Source organism: Rhineura floridana, chromosome 1 (genome assembly GCF_030035675.1).
Source record: "Rhineura floridana isolate rRhiFlo1 chromosome 1, rRhiFlo1.hap2, whole genome shotgun sequence".
In the NCBI taxonomy this organism is placed as follows: Eukaryota; Metazoa; Chordata; class Lepidosauria; order Squamata; family Rhineuridae; genus Rhineura; species Rhineura floridana.
Genome location: NC_084480.1, coordinates 25,064,957 through 25,088,816, shown reverse-complemented (window position 1 = coordinate 25,088,816; position 23,860 = coordinate 25,064,957). Strand labels below are relative to the sequence as shown.

General features: G+C 41.3%; 1 protein-coding gene across 8 annotated transcripts in view; it reads right to left on the bottom strand.

Annotated features, from left to right (window-relative positions):
• Positions 1-23,860, bottom strand: part of RAI14 (retinoic acid induced 14) — a 135,489-nt gene that overhangs the window by 73,115 nt on the left and 38,514 nt on the right. The window contains exon 2 of one of the 8 annotated variants that reach the window (XM_061616070.1): positions 11,088-11,228. The exons of the other annotated variants lie outside the window; for them this stretch is intronic. The gene's annotated coding sequence lies outside the window, so the exon portion shown is untranslated. The remainder of the gene's footprint in view (positions 1-11,087; positions 11,229-23,860) is intronic. 8 annotated transcript variants of the gene reach the window in all.

Genomic DNA, 23,860 nt, shown 5'->3' with positions numbered 1-23,860 from the left:
AAGACTCTCCTCACTTGGCTAACATAATTTCTTGTCCTTTCAGGCTGACTGGAGCCAATCAGAGTGAAAGAAGATGAGTCAGTCACTGAGAAGACTATTCTCATTAGCTAACACTCACCTCCCCTTTCATGTTGATTGACTCCTAGGGTAAGTGAGATTCATGGCAAAGGTACTTTAGTCTCCCTATCCTCATCCCACACTTGGCTTCATTTCAGAATTCTTAAAAACGAAAAGGTTTCTGGCAACATTTATTGCCAGAGAGAGAGAGAGAGGGGAGGAGAGAGAGAGAGATGGGGTGCAGCCTATGCACACAGCAGTTTTATTCTGGTTGTATAATTTCATGATTGCGTAAGAGACAGTGAATCCCGGGGGCGTGGCTGGGAGGTGGCATGGTGTGACTATCATGAAGGGCCCCTGTACTTCTGAATTTGCCACTACACTACTGATAGGAAGGTATATTTGTCCATGTTGCCCCCAATTTACACCCTCTAATTTCAAGCACCTTATGTTTTTTCTGTTCCAGAGCCACAGCACAGAGATAAGCCAACACCTTAAGGTAGGAACAGGCAGCTGGTAGTGGTCAAGGGTGTGTGTGTGTGTGGGGAGGAATCAGACCTCTAGGAGCTTCCAAATTTAATCCCAGCATACTTTGAAATCCCATTTATTATACACTTTGGCTGTCATAAATTGCATCTGAGGCCTTCTGTGTGCAAAGCATGTGCACCAACACTGAGCTGTGGTGCGTCCCTGTCAGTTAACATGCCCAGGTAGCAGTTTATTTAAATTTAGCTATTAAAAACATTTATATACCGCTTAAACATTTGCATTTCTAAGCAGTGTACATAAAAACAAAGTTGATGTGGAAGACCTCTGGAGTCAATGGACAAATAGCCTGAGCTAGTAATAAAAGGCAGCTTCCCACGGCTCCTCCTCTCCAGTCTGACAATAGCAAAAGTTTTGGTGGATTTCTCCTCTTGTACATTTTAATTGCTTGAGCCCACTTGCCTGTCTGACTCATGTGCACAGGGATCAGCAACGCATACCGGGAGCAATTCCGACATTGCTTCTGCCATGAGGAAAGCTAAGGAAGAGTTAAGGAGCACTTTGCGTGCATCCCTCAGCTTCTGAGCAAATAAAGCACATGGACAAAAAAGGCAATATAAACCCTTGCTCAGGCTTAAAACATTGTCTCTGCAAAATTAAAAAATAGGTTACCAACCAGGCTCTTAGGCCAGTTTCTAGAGGGAATATTTCCCATATCTGTGAAATCAAACTGCAACAAGGCACATTCTGCACATCCAAACACTACTCTTTTCACACCTCTAAATATATCATGGTCCTCATTTTCTGTGTCCTCTATCCCCAAGGCAAACAGCCAGGATGTTGTCTTTCTTCTTTGGCTTTGCAGGAGTAGCAGTGTGCAGCTTCAAAAAAGGCAGACGCCGGGAAAAGCGCTTAAAAAGAAGCCCTGAATTTCATTGTTTTAAAAGCAGCCTTAAAATCATAGTTTGACTTTTTGAAGCTGAAAACAATGGGCCTCTGCGTGCAGCTAAGCCAAGTATGAGCAATTCTCTGGTATCTGGGTATATTTATTCCACCTCCATTCAGCAGCCATAAAAACTTATTTCCAGAAGCTACTTGTTGTTGATACATTTATTAGCTGACAAGTTACCCATCCAACCAACTAGGACAATTTAATTAGCAATACTAGAGGCACTTCCTTAAAAAAGACACACACTGAAAAGTGAAGCTAATAACATGTACATCTGAGATGCAAAAGCCAAGACAAGTGGTTCATGAGCTTTTTAAGGGTGTGAATATGTGCTTTTAAAAAGAAATACAAAAAGGCTATAGTGTCAGAGACAGTAGCTTTGCACCTATACACCCAGCCAAACACAAAGTATCTAGACTCAATCAGCCCATTTAGGTAGACTGAAAAGCTTTAAGAGCCAAAGATGAAGAAAAGCACACATGTGCATGCACCCATGAAAGTGAAAGCAGTTTCCACATAAGCAGTGATGCGGAGCAGGAAATTTTCCAGATAAATTTTATTTTTCCACACAAAAATTTCCATTTCGTAAGTACATTAGCAACAATGAATGGGTGCCAACTGCAAATACAAATATTAGGTTTATGAAATGCAAACAAAGCAAGCATGCTAAATTGCCACCCTGTGTTCCTGCTGGAAGGAAGGGCAGGACATATTATATTATATTATAAATTATATAAAAATGAATGAATGAATGAACATCAGAACATTTTCCAGTGCAAATTATACTAAAATATCCTGCCTGCTGTGCCTGGTCTGCAAACAACTCACTCCTGCATTATGAGATAAACCTAGGTTTGGGAACCCCATCTGTGATTCACAATATGTAGTCCTGTCATTAGAGTGCTGGTGCTAAGACCATTACATGAGGAACTCCAATTTGAGAAATTTCTGTTCTCTCAAATGATATCCTACACACATAGCCTTTACTTTTTCCAGACCCATCATCCATCTGGAAGCCACTTTTAATTTCTCACTACAAATATCTGTCTTGCTCCTCTCCTTCTTGTATGCACTTTTCTTCCCTTCCTAATATCTGTCTGTCTCTCCCTCCATGACATCTTTTCCCTCCTCTTAGAAAAGCAAATGGTGATGCCACCGCTGGCAAGGTATACTCTACCTAGAGAGGGGATAAGGACCTTCTCATGAAGAACATCTTGGAAACAAAATTTGTGAAGAACAAGAAATAAAAAGTTGCCATGTCCAGGAGGTGCAGCTGTCAGTACTTCCCTTCAAACCCAACATCCCAGACACTCCTTCAAAAAGCGAGGCTTCTCCTGCCTTTTCCTTGCTACATTAGTACAAAGATGGCAGCTCACCACTCTGGGAAAGCAGCAATTGCTTTGGACAAAGGGAAAGAGGTTTGCATCACACCAGCGAAAGATGGAGAAATGGCACAGTCAATGGATGCAATAGGATAAGTTTAGAAATTAGTTTAGAAATACACATTCCAACTGCTTTGTTCTTCTTCAGGGGCATCCACTCAACATCTGTTCAGTTAAGACTAGCACTCTGGTATATTTCAGACTCTAGCAAAGATGTGGGGTATGTTTTCTCTGTCAAGAGCTACACACCACAAAACTTTTCTCTTTCTGCCGCATCTTCCCTCTTCCTCCCCACTCATTGGCCTACTGGGAAAGACTGAGATTGCTGTTGCCACGTGAAATTAGCCACCGGGACACATGCTGCCCCCCCAACTCTAGCCAAGTTGCTACCCAATAAAGTAAATTATTGTCTGAAAACCAAAAGAACAAAAAGGCAGCTCTCCTCTAATTCTGATTAATATTCAACACTGGAAATGCTGGCTTCCTTCATCTGCTTTATTACTGAGTAGATGCTGAATAGCTTCCTCTGAAGAACACAGATGTTCAAAATGCACCAGGAAATCTGATCACCAAATTGTAAATAAATTCTCCTGCACCTATCAACTTTTCTCCATTAGGGAGAACCCCACCCCAACACCAATGACAACAAATTTTGCTGTTTATACAGCACCATCTGTGAATGCGGGAGGCTGCAGTGAAACACAAGCAATGATATGTAAACTTATGCAGCTGCCTGGACCATCACACACACACCCCCGGTCTAGTATTGTCTACTCTTAAGTGGTAGTGGCTGCCCAATGATTCAAGCAATGGAGGCTGTTCCCAGGTCTGCTACCACTAGAATACTGATCTGGAGATGCCAGAAATGTGGCATGAACATGTACATCACCCTCAACCGAGGCAGAATATCACCATCATATTATGCTGCTGCTAAAAGAATTGCACTGGCTGCCCATTAGCTACCACGCTAAGTTCAAAGTGCTGCTACTGGTGTACAAAACTCTGCACAGCTTGGGACCAGGATACTTTAAAGGATAGCTCATCCCTGATATACCCAAATGATCACTGTGTTCTGCAGGAGAGAGCATCCCACAGATACCATCTATATCAAGAGGTCCATTCCGCTTAGTATCGGAATCAGGTCTTTAATATGGCAGCACCTACCCTTTGGAACTCCCTCCTGTTACACATCAGTCAGACACTGTCTTTATTGTCTTTTCAGTGCCTGTTGAAGACTTTCCTCTTCCAATTAGCCTTCTAAGTGGAATTTCTTTTATTTTTTATCCTGGTTGATATCTGTACTGGATTTGAAATTGATTATGTAATTATTACTGTTGTTTTCAAAATTGTTTTATATGCAATTGCTTTTTTGTTTTTAAATTGCTTTTAAATATGTTTTATTGTAGTGTAAACTGCTTCAAGATGCCTCATAGGAAGCAATTCATAAATGAAACAATAATAACAACAACAACCCTACTTTTCCCTCTAAATGCAAGCCAGCATCTCATTTACAATACAGTATCACAAGACAAACAATGTGAACCATTATCAAACAATTACAATGCTACAATAAACCTAAACTCTTTCAACTCAATATTTAAAAAAATCCTTGTTCAGTTAACACAATCAGTACACAGGAAGAAGCCTCATACCGATTCAGACCACTGGTGCATCTAGCTCAGTACTGTCTGCACTGACGATAATGGCTCTCCAGGATTCAGGGATGGGAACTTTCCTGTCTAAACTAGAGAGAACAGCGAATGACCCTGAGACCTTCTTCTGCATGCAAACCAAATTCCCAACCACTGAGGTATGGGCCCTTCCCAAGATACAAGCCTGCAAACACATCCCTGCCCTGAGAACTTTACAATCTAAAATGTGACAGTGGAGAAAACACGAAAAGGGAGCAAAGGGAACAGACAAGGCAAAACTATACTTAGGCTTGTTTTGGGTTGGGGAAAATGCAGTCCTGACATTAGGCTTACTCTTGCCATAAGTTCCCAGTATCATGGCCAATGTCATAATTTACAGGATTCTTATGCTCAGGTTGCTTTCTTTCCAGGCCAAGCTTTTTATTATTTCTGCTGCACCAAGCAAGTCAGTAGATTCCTAGCTGTTTTGAACAGTTTCCAGGAACAGATGGATGAAAGAAGTGACTAATTTAGTGCTTCCCACACAAAAATTATATATTAAACTACACTTCATAGGAAGAAATATATAATTTTTTATTAGGAAAAAGGTAACACATTGAAATAACTGGTGCCTTGAACAAGCTTTCAGTAGTCTGCCATTGCACTAAATTAGACATCCCGCTCACCCACAACTTTATTCTTATGAAAAGGTATGAAACCCATTTTCCCCACAGTAAGAATAATAATGTTATTCTTTTATCAAGTATTTGTTTTAAGTTGATTCCATGTTCTGACCAATAAAAATGCTTAGACACTATTGTGCTCTCACGGTTATTTTCTTTTGTTATGTTGCATAATCTTTGCAAGATCCATGCATAATCCTCCCCAAATCATGAGATGGAGGTGTTGGGGTTAAATTGAAATCCCCAGTGCTTGTAAAACTATAGTTCACTTGTCTTACCTTAACCAGCTTGGGCTTTATGGGAAATAGAACCAAAGTGGCCTTTATTTGACTTTTGATATAAAATGTCGGTTTATTTCCTGGTGACCTGACCCTTACCTACATTCCAGTGGCTCGCATAATAAAAGCCGGTTTAAGCTGGACACGTCCCTACTATGCATTTCTGTATCACATTTATGCTTATAACCTTGCTTATTGTTACTAATGTGCCTTGCATAGGAATGTCAAACGCTGTTCCAATGTCCCACAAACCTTGACTTGTAAAACTCCTTTGATATGTAAGCAAAGTAATATCATGTCTGTCTCCAGTTTAGGGGGCGCCCGGTTGCAGCTCGGCCTCCCCTCAATAGTTGCCTTTGTCTGCTCCTGCATAGTGCTTATCTCAAGGACATGCAAAATATGCAGACATAGAGTCTAAGAGATAGTCTTGATGTTTCCACTTTGTCCTTCCCCCTGTACCCCTTTACCTCCTTACATATGCCCCAAAGCTATGACAGTTAGCAATTGCTTCTTTTGTATTTTATGACGTGAATCCGATATTGTAAACTTCAGGGTAAGCCTATATAAACCTTTGAACACCAATAAACGAGGTTCCCATGCTGGCCTGCTTCGGCTTGTAAATATTGGGTCCCCTTTGCAAAGGTTTTTGTCTCGTGTTACTTGATCTCTGATAGTGGGTTCATTTGCACTCAACTCCGCACTCTTCCCGGGTGTAATAAGCGAGTTGGGGTTGACAGGGCGACTTGCGTGTTGGGTTTGGACCTAACAGAGGAGATGACTCAACCATATGGCAGAGATCCATTAAAATGCTGCATTTTAATAATAAAATATCCAATGTAGTATGGCCTCAAGAGACAAGAAAGGTGTCAAATATATGTGACATGGACAAGTATTCCTGGAAGCCAGCTGCCTGGCTGTTTTTAAAAAGCTATTGCACAAATAGGCATGCTGCATTTTCAAGGCGTCCTAAATCCAAAACAAGTGTCTCATTCCACATCTGCCCATTTTGTTTGTTTTTTTGCAGCACTCTGCTCATATTAAGGAGAGTTAACTCTCTCCAAAATATCACACGTTTTACACAAATGGATGTAGCGTCTCCCTTGCTGATAACGCCAATCTGAGTGTTAAAATGGAGAAAGGAAGCCTTTTAGTATCACAAAAGAACTCTTCCATAGGCATAAATATTCAGCCTCCACCCCCCTCAAAAGAAAAAAAACATTGTGGGAAGACTGTGTGACTCAAAAGCTGTTTTTCAGCATTTTAAAATGCTTCAAATTGAAGACAATATCACTTCTTCATTTCTTTTTTTGTGGCATCAACACAATCTTGTGGGCTTCTCACTGGCATCTGGTTGGCCGCTGCGAGAACAGGATACTGGACTAGATGGTCCATTGGCCTGATCCAGCAGGATGTTCTTATGTAATCGAAAGCAGGTGTTGCTAGTCTCCCCACACACACATTACTGTGCACACATAAGTACCCTAAGTACATTAAAAAATATTTCAAAGTACAATTTCAGTTGTCCATGCTCTGGTAACCTCTAAATTAGATTACTGCAATGCACTCTACATGGGGCTGCCTTTGAAGACGGTTCGGAAACTGCAGCTTGTGCAAAATGCAGCAGCCAGATTGGTAACAGGGACCAGATGGTCCGAACATATAAAACTGATTCTGGCCCGCTTGCACTGGCTCCCTTTATGTTTCCGAGCTCGATTCAAGGTGCTGTTTTTGACCTATAAAGCCTTACATGGCTTGGGACCACAATACCTGATGGAATGCCTCTCCCGATACGAACCCACCCGTACACTACATTCAAGATCAAAAACCCTCCTCCGGGTGCCTACTCCAAGGGAAGCTCGGAGAATGGCAACAGGGGCGAGGGCCTTCTCAGTGGTGGCCCCCAAATTACGGAATGATCTTTCTGACGAGGTGCGCCTGGTGCCAACAGTTATCTTTTCGGCGCCAGGTCAAGACTTTCCTCTTCTCCCAGGCATTTTAGCATGTGTTTTATATTGTTTTAAATTGTGTTTTAAATTGTTTTTTAAAAGATGTATTTTAAATTGTATTTGTTTTTAGTTACTGTAAACCGCCCAGAGAGCTTCAGCTATGGGGCGGTATACAAGTATAATAAATAAATAAATAAAATATGTGAGATCTCTCTGCTAATCCTTCCTTGGAACTTATGAACTGGTAGCCTGATGCTCAATTGCCTAGAGAAGTGGAAAGGGGGGATTTGTATCCCCGTGAGGCTGAGGCTGCTGGGCGGAAACTTCTGCTCTCCCCTGAAATTTCATTTTTTGCCACTGCTTGCAAAATTGGTGGCATCTGGGGAGTGCAGAAAAAATATTTTTTGGGTGGGTGGCAGATCAGGGCCCTGGTCTAGAGATTAGAATTAGGCACAAGAGCCCTAATGCTGGTAAACACACCATTTTGTCAGGCCTAGTAAGCTCAGACACTGTGAAACACCCCTCTTCCTTTAATCTAGTACAGTGGCAACATGCAAAAGCACAGCGCTGAAAGGCAAGCAGTACTGAGTACTCTCAGTGGTGCATTCCATGCACCCTTCAGCAGAGCTTGGAAAAGTTACTTTTTTAAACTACAACTCCCATCAGCCCTAGCCAGCATGGCCACTGGATTGGACTGATGGGAGTTGTAGTTCAAAAATAACTTTTCCAAGCTCTGCCCTTCAGTTCCACCGACGATGCAGAAGGCTCTGACCCCAGTGGAGAATAAGCCATTCCAGACAAACAGCCTTGTTAATGTGATGCATGAGATGTTAAATACATAGGGCTACTTCAACACTCATCAGATACACAGCGCCAGCAAGATTTGGCCCTCTCTCCACAACTAAAGATGCAGCAAGCAATTGAAGCTGAATACTGGAAGATTTGGGGCAGACTAAAGAAAATACTTCTTCATATCATTCAGACCATGGTATTTCCGATCTCTATGTATGGATGTGAAAGTTGGACAGTGAAAAAAGTGGATGAGAAAAAAATCAACTCATTCAAAATGTGGTGCTGGAGGAGAGCTTTGCACATACCATGGACTGTGAAAAAGGCAAATAATTGGGTGTTAGAACGAATTAAACCAGAACTATCACTAGAAGCTAAAATGATGAAGGTTATCATGCTTTGGACACATAATGAGAAGACATGATTCATTAGAAAAGATAATAATAAAACAGAAGGGAGTAGAAAAAGAGGAAGGCCAAACAAGAGATGGATTGATTCCATAAAGGAAGCCACAGACCTGAACTTACAAAATCTGAACAGGGTGGTTCATAACAGATGCTCTTGGAGGTCACTGATTCATAGGGTCGCCATAAGTCGTGGTCGACTTGGAGGCACATAACAACAAGAAGGGTATTACTGGCTACTAGCCATGATGGCTATGTTCTGCCTCTATAGTTGGAGGCAGTATGCTTCCAAATACGCAGAAGGGGAGAGTGCCCTTGCGCTCAGGTCCTGCTTGTTGGCTTCCTATGGGCAACTGGCTCGCCACTGTCAGAACAGGATGCTGGACTAGATGGCCATTGGCCTGATCCAATAAGCTCTTCTTACATTCTTATCTTAGCAGAAGGTGGGCAGTGTAGGAAGGATCACTGGATGAATTGCCCAGACTGACCAAGCTTGAGCACTGTCCATCTGAAAACCTGGCAGCGACACAAGGTCCTGAGGCTATTGTGACACAACTCCTAATCTGAGAGACATGGAAACAATACGGGATCTGTCTGGTTAGATCAAAAGTGGCCAGTATGTTCAGCCTGAGGGGCTGGATTTCCCCCCCCCCCAATCAAAGTGTTCAAAAGCATCATGGAAGAGGGCAGGCACCGCTTTGAACAAGTACTGAGCACCACTTGGTAGAAGGAGTGCTTGGCAGGTGAGAAGCAAAACAAGGAAGCCCTGTGTTGGAGCATGAATGCTAAACATTGTTTCATGCATCACATGGGGACAAGTATTTTAAAGTGACAATACTATCTACAGTCCTAAGCCACAAGACACAGTGTACAATTTTTGTTCTATTTGTGACTTCATAGGTTTTTAGAAATCAACAAAATACTATTTAACTGTAAACTATAACAAAACCTCTGCCTCTTTTATCCTACCTAATAATCATCTGTCTCTTCTTAGCTCAGCCCAGCTTGATATTCCATTCAAAAATGAATTAAGGGGTTGGGAAAAGTGAGTGTGTATGCGTGTGTATAGCTGTTATCAGAACCGCAGCCTACAGTGTTCAAATTTGCAAATGAATTCCAGGGAGGTGGCTTCCTTCTCCAACCAGCCCTCCGATCTTTTTCTTTTTTGTTTAAAGTATAGTGACTTCAAGGTCAGAGATGGAATGTCCAAGGAGACCAAGATATTCCCCAGCTGCTTTATGCTCTCACTGTTCGTGTTCAAGCTGCACTCATTCAATCTCCCGAGCAGAGAACGTTCTGCATGGCCCTCATAAACAGGCACTATTGGGAACTTTGTAGGGCATGATCAGTGTTCTGAGATGCCAATCACAGGTGTAGGAAAGGACACTGCTGCTGCTATTACTATTGCATGACAGCAGATAGTCCTGTGACTCTGCTAAATAGTTCATTGTTGCTAATGAACACCTGGCAGTGGGTGGCAGGGCATCTAAGCAAGGACAAACCTTCCTCCTAGCTCCTGTTGATGCCACAACTGTATTATTATTATTAATTAATTAATTTTAAATTTATTTAGACCCCACCTTTTGACCAAAGGCCCTCAAGGCGGCTTACAAAGAAAAATAAACACAAGTATAAAAATACATCAATAAAAGCAATACAACTTACAAAAATTAAACTAAATAACAGATAACATTATTAAGAAAAACAAATGTCCAAGAAAAACTTTGAACAAGTGAATTTGAAATGGATCACTCTGTCTTTGCCAGCACACAATATTCCATGCTTAGAGTCTCTCTCAGACACAGTTTACTCTGTTCCAGTCCCAGCAGACTGTTGGGATTGAACCCCATTTTCGAGGCTTCAGTTTCTAAGCCAAACTCAGTCATCGGATGCAAGCCGAAAGGAGGCAGGAGTACACCTTTCCTCCCTTCTAATACAACAGCCAGGGTGCTGTAAAATGTGTTCCCTTGTTTTAATCCTGGGATGAGGAGCCTCAGGCTTTGACCTCAACTTGGTTGATGGTTAACCAACATACAAATATTAAATTAATTCAAAATCAAATCAGGGACAGGAGCCAAATGTGGCCCCTCCAGGCCTCTCTATCTGGCCCTCGGGACTCTCAGCAGACCATGATCCCTCTCCAGCCATAGCCCTTCTCTGCTTTTTCCCATAAATTAGCAATCTCTCTTCCAAATGGAAGAGGCCGGTTTGTGCTGCCCCAGAAGGTTATTATAATATTGTATTTTTATGATGAACATTGCCTTGTTATATAATTTTTCTACAACAGTGTGGTATATAAATATTTAAATACATAAAAATAAAGGTGGGGGAGGGGGAGAGTGAACACATACAGGTGTTTTAATGAATGTTAAGAGATCCAATTAAAAACAAGTCACCCAAATCCATGGTGTGACTTGTTAAATGAATGTTCCAAACAACATTCTGTAAATTAAAAAACAAATTAAAAACCTTGAAAACATACCCTTTTCTAAGCAAGTTGCATCAGATTTGCAGAGCAATCCTGCGCATGCTTTCTTGGAAGTTAGTCCCATTGTGTTCAGTTGGCCTCACTCCCAGGTATGCATGCATAGCAGTATCATCCCAGCTGTGTATCCGAAACTGCCTATGAAAACATTGGGAACTGGTTTGTTAAAGTTGCCTCATTGCAGAAACTTGGCTTAAAGTTTCTGGGTTTTAACTTCCATCTCAGGGTCTCCGAGGAAAAATGACAAATCTCACAGTCAGGAACAGGAAACAAGGGGGCAAGCTGTCTTCTGCAAAGCCCAATCTCCCCTCCCATTCTGAACTTCACACCACACCCATCTTTCCAGCATAATCTTCCAATGTTACTGTTATCTTCTCTCTGTGTGTGGGACAGAAGGGTTGACAAGCAGAAACTAACGCAGCAAACTTGGACACAGATAGGAAAGTAGGCAGTAATTGTACACTGGTGATTAGCTGAGAGAGAGAGAGAGAGAGAGAGAGGAGGAGGAGAAAGGAGGCACAATCACTGAACTCAACTCCTACGATTCACCCTTTGCAGCACTGATGTTTCCTGCAATGAATATCATAGAGCACAAAGGGAAGGTGCTCAGACATGCCACAGAGTGCCACCTTTAATTCTGCCTGTGCTGACTTGCCAGACTTTTGCAAGATATGCCCTCTCTCTTTCACACTTTGTGTCCACCATAGCAAGCACTGGCATAGCAAGAATAAAAATGGCTTTTGTCTAATGCATTAATTGGCTACTTGGATTCCTGAGGGCCAACAGTTTGGAAAAGGGAGAGCACAGATGAAGAATTCAATTAATTTGAGGTAAAGCAGGAGATCAGGATATATACATCACTGAGATTTAGATGCAAGATCTCCTATACTAAAACATCAGCCTTTGGGACTTCATTTCAGCGGTTTTGCCTTTCCTGGCTTGCTCATATAACGACCAAGTCTTGCAAAACAGCAGAGTCTTGCACTATCCCAATGTCTGGAAACCATAACCGATAAATTGTCAGAAGGCTTTGAATCAAATCATCTTGCAAACAGCATACAACTGAAAGCACATACACCCCCCCCCCGAAGTGGGTTTTCCCAAACAGTCAATGTCAAAACAGGAAGATTCAAGTGGAAGATGGATGACAGCCAGTCTAACTAAGCTTTTATCAAGCCTCAGCATACATCCTGACATTTTATAAAATGACATTACTGGAAGCACTGCAAACACAGCCAGTTCCAGTGGTAGCTGCCACAGCTTATGGCTAAGTGCACAAAACACAATTGGGATTGTGTTTCAGACCAACTATATATTACAGAGTTTAAATATGCTTGCTAACAGCTGTATTGAGAAGACTTTGAAGAACAACACTGACAACCCCCCCCAATGTATCAGTAAAGACTTATGAGCTGCTCATCTATCAGGCCATAAAAAAAATCTGCTTGTGTTTGCAGAGAATCTATTCCACCAACCCAACCCAACATCAGCGTCAAGGTGTCAAACTGAGTTTTCTTGTAACAAAAAAAAAGCAGGCACAAGAAGTTATTAGTTCAGTGGGAATTTTGTTGCATAATAAATTGTTGCTAGCTCTGCACCACTGTGCATAGGTAAGGCTCTAAAAATCTACATAACTCACAGCAGAACTGTGACCGCTCCTTCACACTAGAGACAGAGAGGAGTATGAAGAAATGAGATAGTTTAAAACAAGGATGAGGAACTTCCGGCCCTCCAGATGCTATCGGACTCCTAGCTCACATCAGCTTGAGTCAGCATGGCCAAAGGTCAGGAATGATGGGGATTGTAGTCCAGTAACATCTGGAAGGCCTGCCTTCATGCTGATGTTCAGCCCACTCATTAGATGCAGAGACTCACATGTGATCTGCTTCCAGGCAAGGGTCTCTTCACACAACCACTGGGTGCACAAACAGGCACTAGCTGACTGCCATAGTGAGCTGCAGTAGACATCTAGTTGTGTGAATCCACCACCATGTGCAGGGCTCAGCAGGTTTCCTTAATCTGATGCTCTCCAGATGTTGTCAATTCCATCAGCCCCAGCCAGCATGGCCAATGATCAGGGATGATTTATTGATTTATTTATTGTGTTTGTATACCACCCCATAGCCGAAGCTCTCTGGGTGGTTTACAACAATTAAAAACATTATGATGAAGGTAGTAATTTAAAACATCACGAAGGTACTAGGGTTGGGGGAAACTGTCCTTAGGCACCCTTCAATGTAAATGTTCTCAGGTTATCTTGCACAATAAAAAACAGCAAATGTAATAGCAAAAACTAAAAAAAAGTTGGCATGGCACTGCAAATGCTTGAAAAGGGTACTTTGAGGTGGCATGCCAAAAGCCAAGCTGCATTTCTGGCAACGTATATACACAACAGCCTCACTCCCAAGTTTCAACATGCACAAATGTTTTCAAGCAAATGCCTATCACATACCCAGAGGGTCATGGGAAAAGAGCTCCAAATGTCCTTGGGGTTGGGGCAAAAAAGAAAAGGACATGATTTCAATTTAAAACAGGTCTACTTTTATGAACAATAGCACAGAACTTAACTGTAAGAGAAGGATTTGTTTTATACTCTAGGCAAGGGGGCGCGGTGAAAAAGCAAGATGAAATTCAATTGATTCATCTCCCAGAGCTGTTGTATTTGTGGAAGTGAGGACGGCTGAATTTATAAACACACTAGGGAGCATACTCAGACTCAGAAACATTTGCTAGATGCTTGTTAAAATGCTCTTGAGGGCAAGAAGCATAAATCCCCATCAGCGTTCACAAATCCTCTCATTCCCTAGCTGAGAATCAATAAGCCAGAAGTCACTGGGTCAAAAGAAACCAAATGCTTTTCTATATAAGAGGTCACATATGTCCTTAATTCCATATACATAAATAACTCATTTGTGAAGATAAGGGGCCAGCATCCTAGCATTGCTCACTGGTTATAGACTAAGCTTCACTTGCAGATCATTGCCTTCCGTAGGCGACAATGGAGCCTGGCTGGCCACACGCTTCTCTGGATCCCAGCCAAGGTATTTATGCCTTTAATTCAAAGAATTTGTTTCTATAAACCAGATTTTTGTTTTCACTTTCACTGAATGGCTAAAGCAGCATCTGTTAAAAGCAGGATTCACCCTTTGCTGTAAGCGGACAGCGAAGAGTTCCTTATTAGAACCATACCAAATGTTTTTGAGATATCTGTAATGGAATCCATGCCATCGGTTTGCACTTCCTGCCAGGAGCAAATTCCTGCATAGCAGGAATTCAAGAGCAGAGCTGACCACAATACATATTAAGTGGTGTGTTGCACTACCCAGCACAGCCTGCCCCCCCATGCCTAAGTCTTCTGTAGCTTCACAAGAGACCATTTCAAGTTGCATCTGACAGCCGGGAAGACGGGAGACAGACAGTCTGAGACAGAGATGCCGCCTGCAACTTCCCCAGTTACCCAGCATGAGCTGAAAGACCATGCCTGCCAAAAGATCTCAGCAATGTGCGGAAGACTTTAGGACAGCATAAAGCCTGGAGTCTCGTGCAGTGCAAATGTCCTCTGCTGTTAAAAGGCAAATCTAATGATGGCTTTTTCCCTGCCAGATCTTCAAGACTGTATTGCAACGGCTGGAAATCTAATTTCGCAAAATATTATTTTTAAGACGTATTTTAAGAACAAGGAAATATAGCAATGCTGCCATAAATAGATTGTTTCCCAGTTTGTCCAAATGATTAGCTTCACTTATAGTTAAGACCACAAATGTCAATAGGTGTTTTTGCTTCAGAAGTGTTTGTTATGTGCCTTCAAGTCGATTTCAACTTATGCCCACCCTATGAATCAGCAACCTCCAATAGCATCTGTTATAAACCATCCTGTTCAGAGCTTGTAAGTTCAGGTCTGTGGCTTCCTTGATGGAATCAATCCATCTCTTGTTTGGCCTTCCTCTTTTTCTACTCCCTTCTGTTTTTTCAGCATTATTGTCTTTTCTAGTGAATCATGTCTTCTCATTATGGGTCCATAGCATGATAACCTCAGTTTCATCATTTTAGCTTCTAGTAATAGTTCTGGTTTAATTTGTACTAATACCCAATTATTTGCCATTTTCACGGTCCATGGTACCCACAAAGCTCTCCTCCAACACCACTTTTCAAATGAGTTGATTTTTCTCTTACCCGCTTTTTTCACTGTCCAACTTTCACATCCATACATGAAATGGAATGGAAATGGACTGCCTTCAAGCCGATTATGACTTATGGCAACCCTATGAATAGGTTTTTCATGGTAAGCGGTATTCAGAGGTTGTCTATCATTGCTTCCTCTGAGGCTGGAGATCCAGTGTGGTGTAGTGGTTAAGGTGCTGGACTATGACCTGGGAGACCAGGGTTCGAATCCCGATATAGCCATGAAGCTCACTAGATGACCTTGGGCCAGTCACTGCCTCTCAGCCTCAGAGGAAGACAATGGTAAACCCCCTCTGAATACCGCTTACCATGAAATCCCTATTCATAGGGTCACCATAAGGCGGGATCGACTCGAAGGCAGTCCATTTCCATTTTCCTCTGAGGCTGAGAGGGAGTGACTGGCCCAAGGTCACCCAGTGAGCTTCATGGCTGTGTGGGGATTCAAACCCTGATCCTGACTTTAGTGTTCAGTGATATATCTTCTTGATGTTCAGCTGTAGTCCTGCTTTTGTGCTTTCCTCTTTAATTTTCATCGGCATTCATTTCAGATCATTACTAGTTTCTGCAAGTAGTATGGTGTTGTCTGCATATCTTAAATTATTGATATTCTCCCTTCAATTTTCATACCTCCATCTTGGTCCAATCCCACTTTCCGTATGATATGTTCTGCATATAGATTAAATAAAGAGGGTGATAAAATACACCCGTCTCACACCCTTTCGATTGGGAACCAATTGGTTTCTCCATATTCTGTCCTTACAGTAGCCTCTTGTCCAAAATATAGGTTGCGCATCAGGACAATCAGATGCTGTGGCACCCCCATTTCTTTTAAACCATTCCATAGTTTTTCATTATCTACACAGTCAAAGGCTTTGCTATAATCTATAAAGCACAGGGTGATTTTCTAATGAAATTCCTTGATCCGTTCCATTATCTAACGTATGTTTGCGATATGGTCTCTGGTACCTCTTCCCTTTCTAAATCCAACTTGGACATCTGGCACTTCTCGCTCCATACATGGTAAGAGCCTTTGTTATAAAATCTTGAGCATTACTTTACTTGCATAGGATATTAAGGCAATAGTTTGATAATTACTGCATTCCCTGGGATCCCCTTTCTTTGGAATTGGGATGTATACTGAATGCTTCCAGTCTGTGGGCCACTGTTTTCTTTTCCATATTTCTTGACAAATTTTTGCCAAAATTTGGACAGATTTAGTCTTAGTAACTTGTAGCAATTCTATTGGTATGCCATCTATTTCTCGTGATTTGTTTCTTCCAAGTATTTTAAGAGCAGCTTTCACCTCACATTCTAAAATTTCTGGTTCTTCATCATACGGTACCTCCATGAATGAATCTGCCATCCTTGCATCTTTTTATAGAGCTCTTCAGTATATTGTTTCCATCTTCCTTTTAATTCATCTCGGTCAGTTAGTGTGTTCCCCTGTTGATTATTCAACATCCCTACTCTTGATTTAAATTTCCCTTTAATTTCTCTAATCTTTTGGAATTCAGCTCTTGTTCTACCTTTTTGTTTTCCTCTTCTATTTCTTTACAATGACTATCATAATAGTTCTCTTTGTCCCTACATTTGTCCCAAATAGTTGCTGTATTATTGCATTTAAGGTTCTAACCATGTTTCTGTCTCCTTTTGCTTTTGCTTTCCTTCTTTCTTTAACAATTTTAAGAGTTTCATTAGTCATCCATTGAAGTCTTTCTTTTTAACTAGAGGTATTGTCTTTTTGCATTCTTCCCTGATAATGTCTCTGACTTCACTCCATAGTTCTTCTGGTTCTCTATCAACTAAATTTAATGCCTCAAATCTGTTCCTTATTTCATCTTTATATTCTTCTGGGGTGTTATTTAAATTGTATTTTGGTATTATGATTGCTTCGTTGTTGTTCTTTAAGCTTTTCTCTGATTTTCAATATTATTAGCTCATGATCTGTTAAAGCAATCTGCTCCTGGTCTTGTTTTCGCAGAAAGTAGGGAACTTCTCCATCTTCTGCTACCAATTATATAATCAATTTGATTCCTATGTTGACTATCTGGTGATGTCCATTAGTACAGTTGTCTTTTGGTTGCTCAAAAAATGTGTTTGCATTCAGAAGTGTAGCTTTTGGCTATTCAATTAACACAAAAAGTCACATCACATAAAACTAACTCTATGCATTTTGGAACAAAAACCCCTTAACATATATGGATATATGAGGCGTCCATGTTTTCTGCCCTCAACTATAGATCTGCAGAGGTTGAGGGGGATTGCAGTGGTTGTATGGCAATCCTTACCACCTCTCCCAGTTCTAAGGTTGGGAAGAAGGCTGAGGATTGTCTGCCCACAGCATTGCCAGAACACCTAGTGTGCCACATCAACAGCCAACTTGCAAGTTCCCTGCCATCTTTTCCAGATCCAAACTTGGAGTTGGGGAAGAAAGCAGGGGATTGTCCTGACTGAATAGTATACGAATTTTTATTGAAAGTGGCTTTCTATAAATGCAGTAGGCCTCATATGCATGAAAAGCTATAGTAGTCAGAGAACAATGTTACTATGCAAAGGCCAGAATCCAGGAGATTCTTTTTGGGGGGTGAGGGTAGCTCAGTGGTAGAGCATCTATCCACAGCATCTTCAGGTAGGGCTGGGAGAGATCCTAGGGAGCTGCTGCTCGTCAGTGTATGCAATACTGAGCTAGATGGACCAATGATCTGACTCAATATAAGGCAACTTCCTATGTTCTTAGTTAGCTTAGACTAGGTTCAAGCGTTTATGCCAGGGTGTGGAACATTTTTCTTCCTGTTGAAGACAGCATTCCTTCAAAGATAATACATTGGGGGCTGCATCCGAGCAGTGGGTGGAGCCAGAGCCAAAAATGGAGGGCCCTAGCTATATTTCATAGGGCTCTATGCCACCTTCTCTCTCTCTGCCACTATTCAGAGGACAAGAAATTAGGGCAGGGGTACCATGTGGTCCCCAAGCCATAGGTTCCCCATCACTGGCTTATGCTCACCCTGTGGAGCTTCTTCCTTTGGGCAGCAAGAACCTACCCCACTCTACGGCATCAGAGATGGCTTTTGATATACATACAAGTCCATTTAAAAAGAAATGTAGGAACGTAAGAAAAAGCCCTGCAACTGGGGGCCCATCTAGTCCAGCAACCTGTTCTCACAGTGGCCAGCCAGATGCTCATGGGAAGCCCACAAGTAGGACTTGAGCTCAACAGCACTCTCGCCTCCTGCAATTTCCAGGTAGTGATCTTCAGAAGCATGCTGCCTCCAAACATGGAGCCAAAACATAGCCATCATGGCTAATAGCCTTTGATAGCCTTATCCTCTATGAACTTGTCCAATCCTCTTTTAAAGCCATCCATGTTGGTGGTCATCACTGCCTGCTGTGGAAGCCAATTCCATAGTTTCACTATGCACTGTGTGGAGAAGGACTTTCTTTTGTCTACCTTGAATCTTCCAACATTCAATTTCATTGGATGTCTACAAGTTCTAGTGTTATGAGAGAGGGAGACTTGTTCCAGTGTTAGGAGACAGAGTTTGCCATCCAGCGTAGTGGGCTATTTGGTGGGGGAAAACTCATGTGAGACTTTTCAGACTCACAGAACAAGCTCCACAATTCTTTGGATCTGGGCCATTGTTTCTTTGCCAAATCCTTCCACAAAACTTAAAGTAAATGTATTAATTATTCAAATGTCCTTAGATTGCCTATACTTTGCCACATCCCTCAAGTCCTTTCCCTGAGATTTATCTCAGCAAACGTTTCCTTTAACTCTTCTGGTGTCTCCCTTTCCTTCCCTGTTTTTTCTAGTTAACAATATTAAAACATTTTAGGGCCTGATGTCATAAAGTAGACATCTGACCTTGACTGTAGACTCCCAAATGTATTACAAGGCTATTGAAACTCATCCAGTCAATGTTAATTATCACTGTATGTGTTTGGTTACAGGACTGGAGCCGCTCTGCTCAAATAATTATGGTGGTACAAATGCAACTTTTGTAAGTTTTGTAAACACTGTTGCTTGACATCATCTGGACTTGGCCAGTGAACTCTGGGAACCACATCAACATATAATGGGTCTAACCAACACACATGCCATCACTATAGAAGTGTACAAAATTATGCATGGCATGGAGAAGGTGGACAGAGAGAAAAACTTTGCTCTCATAACTTTAGAACTTGTGGACATCCAATGAAGCTGAATGTTGGAAGATTCAGGACAGACAAAGGAAAGTACTTCTTCAACAGCACTTAGTTAAACTATGGAATTTGCTCCCACAAGAGGCAGCGATGACCACCAATTTGGTTGGCTTTAAAAGAGGATTAGACAACTATTAGACAATTTCTTTTTAATATGTTTTAAACCTTTTTAAAAAAAGATGTTTTAAATTTTTTTTAAAAAAAAGATGCTTTAAAGCTTTTTTTAAATGTTTTTAAGACATTTTGTTTTAATATATGTTAAAGTCTGTTTTATGATGTTTTAAAGTGTTTTTAGTGCTTTTCTTTGTCGCCCTGGGCTCCTGCTGGGAGGAGGGGTGGGATATAAATAAAATAATAAATAAATAAATAGCTATACGGAGGACAAGGCTATCAATGGCTACTAGCCATGATGGCAACACTCTGGCTCCATGGCTGGAGGCAACATGCTTCTGAATACCAGTTGCTAGAAACCACAGGAGTGGAAAGTACTCAGGTCTTGGTTGTGGACTTCCCAAAGATATCTAGTCGACCACTATGCAAACAGGATACTGGACTAGATGGGCTATTGGATTGATCCAAAAGGCTGTTCTTGTGTTCTTATCACTTTCCCTTTGCTTCTACATAGCTCCAAAGTAAAACAAACCAAAACTTAGCTATTTCAATTATCAGAATGTAACTTGGCCCATGACTGTGCTTCACAGGATTTCCTCGGTCAGTCTTAAAACCAGTGATGCTGCTGGACCAACTATCATCAGCCCCAGCTAGCATGGCCTATGGTCATGGTGAGTGGGGGCTGAGAGTCCAGCAACATGTTGAGGGCCACAGTTTCCCCACAACTGCTTTAAAAAGTGTGTCGCCTTTGTCCATCTGATATTTCAAGCTTGGATCAGGTACTATCCAAGACTCTGGAATTTATTTAATGTATAGGTTTTTATCCTGCCTTTCAGGGTTTATGTGGGATTGTTTTATTGTGTATTTTAGTTATGAAGTATATTTAATTATTCTGTATCTTAACAATTTCATACAATTGGCTTTTATGTTTCGTAAACCACTTAGAAGCCATCGAGGCATTACACAGTATACAAATTCATCATCATTTGTGCCCAGGCAGCACAAAGGCCGCATACACATTTACCAGTTTCTAGCACAAAAATGCAGTTTTTCTCAATACAGAATTGTTCATGCTCATCCTCAACGTGCTGCTTTGACTCGAGTTACTGTAGATCTTGTCATCCAGATGGGTGGGTGTGGTTACTTGAAATGGGATTGAAACCCCTCCCTTTTATTAGATTATGTGATTAAAAACCTTCCCCTTGTGATGTTGGTATATATCCACTCACAATTTCATTGGACAGGTGTGGATACACACACACTTATTGCTGGAGCCGCCTACATCCATTTTCAAATGGACACAGTGCAGGGTAAAACAGAATCAATCTACAATGAGCTTGCATTTCAGAATGAAACCAGTTTGTGGGGAAAAACTTTTCGGGGCAAAAAATATGCAATAGGTCTAGATTGTGTGTAGATTGGGTAGAAAAAACTCCACTGATTCTAGAATAAAATTCCGTACGTGTGCAGCCTATTACAGGACCTAATAATGTCAGCCATGTCATCAGGGGTTCATTTACTATCTTGTCTTGCAGTGTGATACTATCACTAGAAGGTAAAATGATGAAACTGAGGTTATCATACTTTGGACACATCATGAGAAGACATGATTCATTAGAAAAGATAATAATGCAGGGAAAAACAGAAGGGAGTAGAAAAAGAGGAAGACCAAACAAGAGATGGATTGATTCCATAAAGGAAGCCACAGACCTGAGTTTACAAGATCTGCATAGGGTGGTTCACAACAGATGCTGTTGGAGGTTGCTGATTCATAGGGTCGCCATAAGTCGTAATCGACTTGAAGGCACATAACAACAACAAATATATACAGTGAAGACTAGTGGCTACAATGTCAGTGAGGCTCCAGACTTTAGGCTGAACTGCTCCAGGTTTTAGGCTGAACTTTCAAGGCGCTGTCCAAGGTGTTTAAATCACCTTGGACAGCTCCCTGAAAGTTCAGACTGAATCCCAGAGCAGATTCACTGCCCCACTGAATTCAGAGCTACTAGTGTCCACTGTATACAACACTGTCTGCCAGCAATATCTTTCTGCACTGTATGTAGGTCAAACAACACATCTCTGTGCAAAAGAACAAAACATACACACATCTAACATCAGAAATGGCAGTATCAGGGAAGCAGTAGGGGAACATTTCAGCCTAGCAGGACACACTGTAACTGATGTTAAAGTGATCATTCTTCAAAAGAACTTCCAAGTGATACTCCATCAAGGAAAGGCTGGATTTCAATTCATCAGGCAATTCAATTCTGATGTTTGTTTTTTAATCACACTACATGTGCTAATTAGCTTGCCAATGGAAGGATGTTTGTGTGATCACCAATGCTTCCTTGCTAAATGGTCACTAACTATTTTGCTTACAGGTAACAGTTGCTGTTCGTTCTTTTTAACTTTGATTTCTCTCTGATCTCAATACTTTATATTTCCGAACACACACACACACATATATATGCATTTGCCAATTTAGGCTCACACATCACGCATCTGATGAAGTGCACTGTAATCCATGAAACCTTAAGGCACAATAAATATGTTTATCTTTAAAGTGCCACAAGACTGTTAATTTTGCTGCAATAAACTTAACAGAGCTTCTGGAAATTACTGTATTCTGCAAGCACTCAACCTCAGAGTACAGAATAAGAGCACACAACTTTGGTTCCAGAAACTTAAAGGCTTCCTAGTGGCTATGTTTCAGGCTGCAGCCTTCTAATCCAACCCGCACCCAACTCCAGCTATTAGCCTCAAGACCATGAGCAGGAGACTACAGCGTCCAGGTTCAAATTCATGTACAACGGACCACTCACAGCTCCAGCCTGGCCTTGACAGGTATACAATGTTACTATTTCAAGATGCTTTAGTTGGAAGATAACTACTGGACTGCTTTTGGAATGCAAACCATGTATGTGCATGGTTTCAACCATTTCAACGAGACTGGTTCTGCAGGATTAGGATGCTACAGAGTAATCTACATATCCTACTGATTTGCAAATTATTGCAGCATTTATGAAGCTTTCCTGGAATATCACCAAGCTAACTATAGAGTTGCTGGCTGCCCAGGTTTATGACCTTAACCCCTTTGCTCTATGTTCAAAAGTGAGATAAGGACCGACTTACATTGTCAAGAGGAGAAATCAGTTATCTTCTGTCCTCCACTGTCTGTTACCTCCTTGATATTTTTATCATATCATCACTGCTGCAAATATTCTCACCATAGCCAATCTACCACACATCCTCGCTTTTCTCAGACAGGTGTATTTTGAGCATGTATACAGGATATAAAATAGGTATAAGGTCACACTATTAGAAACTCAGCCATTATCAAGAGACTCAGGCCCCGTTCACACGGTACATTGAACAAGTGTACAGTCTGTGTACCTGGGTACAAAAGTAGTTCAGCTGTACACTCGTACAGTTATTCACATGTAACATTCAACAAATGTACAATCTCCATTATATACACATTTGCTGCCAAGAAAAGAAAATGGTTTCAGTGACACTTATCAAATGCGCCATTGAAGCAATTCCCTTTTACTGGCAAGAAGGCAATGCATGCTGGGTCTATTATATTTCCTGAAGCGGTTTCCTGTCAAGGCTTACACTTAATAGAAAGTTTTGGCAGAAAGGGGAATGTAGTTTTACTCTTTTTATTTTTCCTGCAGATCCTTAAGCTTTACAATTAAAACACCAACTTTTTTTAAAAAAAATACCATATTCTGCAACTATCATAATTATCGCTATTTATACAGCCACGACAGTGATTGTATGCTATAGCCAGCACGGATTTTTCTCATTCTGCAATGTTAAAATTTAGAAGGTAAAATGATGAAACTGAGGTTATCATACTTTGGACACATCATGAGAAGAAATGATTCACTAAAAAAGACAATAATGCTGGGGAAAACAGAAGGGGTAGAAAAAGAGGAAGGCCAAACAAGAGATGGATTGATTCCATCAAGGAAGCCACAGACCTGAACTTACAAGATCTGAACAGGGTTGTTCATGACAGATGCTCTTGGAGGTCACTGATTCATAGGGTCGCCATAAGTTGAAATCGACTTGAAGGCACACAACAACAACACATGTGCAGGTTCTTTGAAAGGCAGTGCGGTGCAGTGATAAGACTGTTGGGCTAGGGCCTGGGAGACCTGGGTTCAAATCCTCCTTCAGCCATGAAACTCACTGGGTGACTTTTGGGCTAGTCACCTTCTCAGCTTAAACTACCTCATAGGGTTATTCTGAGGATATATTGGGGAGGTGCA